At 35.5% G+C, this 4418-nt stretch overlaps 1 long non-coding RNA gene across 1 annotated transcript; it reads left to right on the forward strand.

Moving 5' to 3' along the window:
• The first annotated feature begins 748 nt into the window (after positions 1 to 748).
• Positions 749 to 2668, forward strand: LOC138904493 (uncharacterized). Its single transcript, XR_011413445.1, has 2 exons — positions 749 to 1170; positions 2422 to 2668. It is a non-coding gene; the product is annotated as an uncharacterized lncRNA (long non-coding RNA).
• The last annotated feature ends 1750 nt before the right edge of the window (positions 2669 to 4418 follow it).

Raw genomic sequence — 4418 nt, forward strand, 5'->3', positions numbered from 1 at the left:
TCACTTTATCTTTGCCCGAAAACTCTTCATGTTTCCGAGCAAAGAGGGGCAGTTGTGAGCACGTAATTTTTTTCTTACGAAAATACTCCTACAAAATTCACAAAAAATAAATTTTCTAATTGTTTTTGATTTTTTATAGAATTTTTAGGAATTTCTTTTAATTGTTTCTTTGCATTTAGTCGCAATTTTTGTGCATATTTAATATCTTAAAGTCATAGAAAAACCATAAAATCTTCAAATCTTCGTTCCATATCATTTTAGGTTTAATTGCATTTTTAGAAATTAATTACTTATTAATTATAGAATTAATACATGAAAATAACAACAAAAATACATTAGTAACATTGCATGCATTATTAGTTAATTAAATTAGTTAATTATTAGAAAATAGGTAAGTAGGTTTAATTTTATAAATTAGATTTAAGTTAGGATTTAATTTAGGATTTTTATTAATTTGTTTAGAATTTAAAATCAAAGGGAAAAAAAAAGAGAAACAAAGAAAGGAATTAAGGAGTTTGTTTGATTTTACTTAGAATTGGGCCAAAAGCAATTTTAGTGGCCCAAATTTGCCCACAAATCTCACCCAATCCAATTACCCTACCCGGTCAAACCTTCAAGCACCCCAAACGACCCCGTTTTTGCGCCTTTTGATCTCAGCCCTTGGTTTGATCATCATCCAACAGCTGGGAACTAACCCTCCCCTTCCCTTAAAAGTGTCTGAACCAGAACCTAATCCTCCCCCCCCCCCAAAGACCTCTCAAACTCATCTCTTTCCTTCATCTCTCAAAGACCCCTAAAACCTAGCCGCCACTACTCCCAAACCTATCTTCCGCCGGCGGCCAACCACCATTTGGTCTCAACTTTTCACTAGATACTCCCCAACTCTTCCTCAATCCAAATCTCTTATCCATTTTCTTTTAATCCGTCTTAAGCATGACCAGTAATAGATCTAAAATTTCAAAACGAGGAGCTTAAACTGACTCTTCCTTGTTTCATTCTCAAGAGCTGACTCGTTTTGATTCGAAACCTACACTGACAGATTTCTCTTGATGAGTGCAATCGATCGATGTTAGTTTTGATTCATTCCAAAATTATAAGAATACGGTCAAGTTATCGTCGGCAGGTTTGAAGTTGACATTCTTATGTCCTAGCAGTCGTTTGCCTTAGTAGGTATTTCCCTTTTCTTTTTTTCTTTTTTTTTTCTTTTTTTTAATTGTTTAATTTCGGATTAATTAATGAGTTTTACCTTGGATTGTTTGTTAAAATAGATTAATTAATAGATATGTTTAATCTTAACTGAAAATATGTTTAGTCAGTCTTTGAGTGCATTCTTGCTAATTCCTTAATTACAATTAAGTTTCAGTTTTCTGCAACTTTGTTCTGTCTTCTCGAGTGGGCTTTTCCTTAAGGCCAGATTTGCTTTGCTTTGGGCCATTGGCCAGGGCATTTGGCCCAGACTCAAGCAAATATCTCACTTCTAGAAGGGAATAGAAGGGAGTGCTTTGAAAAAGGATCAAACTTTAGAGGATTTAGGAGTCAAGAAAAAAATAAAAGAAAAGGGGGGATAAGGATAAAGAATTAACTGTAGATAGGCAGCTGGCATTTTTTTAGTCACAGATATTCCCTCCCATCTCTCATTCCCCCTGATTTCACGCTGAATTATTCCCTCTCCTGACAGACCCTCCCTCATTTTTAACATAGCATATATACACTCATCTGGAGAGATTTGAATACACAGATTGAGATACATGCACTATTCTCGGCAGAATATACACACTCCCATCCTCACTGATTTCTCTCTAGGAAAACAATCTGAAAATTTCAATTTAGATATAGAAAACAAAAAAAAAATTCAAATGTGTTTTTGTTCTTCCAATTCCTACTGGTTTTGCTTCACCTTTTCTGGGATTTCAAGTGGTTTTCGAGTTATGGGATTGTTGGCTTAAATTGCTGAATCTGTCACTATTTTTCGCTGCTAGATTTCACCTTTCTTTTCCGACCTAATCTGATTCAAGTTTCTGTTGTTGTTCTGCCTTTAGATATGTAGCCGTTCAAAACTATGATTCCCTATTAGAGTTAAATAAAAAATTGAGTTGTTATGATTTGTTTGTGTTGGCTTTATAGATTCAACATGATTTAAATTTAAAGTGAAAGCTAATATGTTATGCTTTTTTCATGTTTGGCTTTATAGATTCAACATGTTTTAGGTTTCGAAGTTACTCGGAATTCTTTTTCTGTTAATCTGTGGTATGACTGTATAGTTGGATTAAAACTCAAACTATTGAATGCTTATTGGTAGTTCATCACCTGCTGTTAGCATGCTATTCTTCAAATTAATAGTTTGTGCTTGAAGTGACATTAGCAGTGATAAGAATATGTCTAATTTGGTTATTTCTTTGATTGGTGGTTGTGTGCCATGAGACTGGTTTGCAAAGCTAGCCCAATGGCTATTCTTTTGTAAATCAGGGTGTGAAGGAGAAGGAAGCATATGGCTCAGAAATGGCTACTCTCGTGAAGGGTTGATGTAATAGAATGCCTAAGACTATATTTTTTTTAACTTAGTAATTGTATCATTCATGTTAGGTTTTCGCTGTAATGTAAAATTATTAACTCTTTAGTTATGTATTCCCTGAAAATTGGCAGAATTATCTAGTCAAAATTAGATTCATGTTAGCATTAATGATTAGTGGAATTGGTTTAAAGCTCTGAACCTTGGAGAGCTACAGATTTGGGCTTGATTCAAGTAAGCCCAAAAGGGTTTGACATGTTTACCCCTGCAGGCCTACTAGCTAGTCAGCCCAATTACATCATGACTAGTGGTTCAATGTATTGCTCTCTATCTGTTAATTGATTCGAAATAATCATTTATATTATTATAGTTTAATTAGAAATTCGACAACATCCACCAATTTTAAATTCGTTGTTTACTGATGATTTCCTTTTGAAAGAATATGTTAGGCTTTGGGCTAAGTCTATTTGTTAGGAGAAGTAAAGCTACTGGTTTTCTTTTGAATGGTTGAGTTTATAATAAATATCAAAATTTCTTTGATCAACGTTATCAACCTACTTCTCAATGCATACCCTTTCTTGTCAACAATGGTTCAAAAGTCCATAACCTTCATCAAAATCTCAAATCGTAGGGCCAAATTGAATAATATCATAGCATCATATTTTGCTTTAGGGACGAATATTAAACCATATTGATCATGGGTATGGTTCCCGTGGCATGGTCACGATATATAAACTCCAACTCAAGTGCGCGTTTCACGCGACATGACCTCAACTTCAAACAATAATAACACATGTTGTAAATCGTTGGCGCATTTCATGTGACGCGATTCACAATATGAACAAAAATAAACGAGTGCGCGATATCGCAACTTGTTCAAATAAATCCCATAAATACTAAAAGCAATTGAAATAATTAAAAAGTGGTTAGAAAGTTAAAAATGCACAATAAGATTTAAACATATAATAAATCAGATAATTAGGCCAATTATTAATAGTTAAGCGACTGTGCTAGAACCATGAAACTCGGGAGTGCCTCACACCTTCTCTCGGGTTAACAGAATTCTTTACCCGGTCTTCTGTGTTGACGGACCATAAAAATAGAGTTAATTTACTCTATTTGGGATTTTAAAGTAAACCGGCGACTTGGGATACCATAATAGTTATCCCAAGTGCCGACTCTGAATTAAACAAATAATCTCATTTCGAAAAATATCACTTTAACTGGAAAAACTCCCTATTTCCTATCCCTCGGAAAAAAGGAGGTGTGACACCCCGAAATCCATAATGCAAGCGCGAAACATATCCTCCAATATCTGAATAGTGCGTTCGGATTGTCCGTCCATCTAGGGATGAAATGTTGTGCTCAACTCAACATGTATGCCCAACTCACATTGTACGGTCCTTCAGAAGTGCGAGGTGAACTGCGTACCTCGATCAAAAATGATAGACATAGGCACACCATGAAGACAGACGATCTCGCGAATGTAGATCTCAGCTAACCGCTCTGAAGAATAGGTAACTGCTGTGAGCACCTAATTTTAATAGTTAAGCGACTGTGCTAGAACCACGAAACTCGGGAGTGCCTCACACCTTCTCTCGGGTTAACAGAATTCTTTACCCGGTCTTTTGTGTTGACGGACCATAAAAATAGAGTCAATTTACTCTATTTGGGATTTTAAAGTAAACCGGCGACTTGGGATACCATAATAGTTATCCCAAGTGCCGACTCTGAATTAAACAAATAATCTCATTTCGAAAAATATCACTTTAACCGGAAAAACTCCCTATTTCCTATCCCTCGGAAAAAAGGAGGTGTGACACCCCGAAATCCATAATGCAAGCGCGAAACATATCCTCCAATATCTGAATAGTGCGCTCGGATTGTCCGTCCATCTAGGGATGAAATG

Source organism: Nicotiana tomentosiformis, chromosome 2 (assembly GCF_000390325.3).
Source record: "Nicotiana tomentosiformis chromosome 2, ASM39032v3, whole genome shotgun sequence".
Classification (NCBI taxonomy): domain Eukaryota; kingdom Viridiplantae; phylum Streptophyta; class Magnoliopsida; order Solanales; family Solanaceae; genus Nicotiana; species Nicotiana tomentosiformis.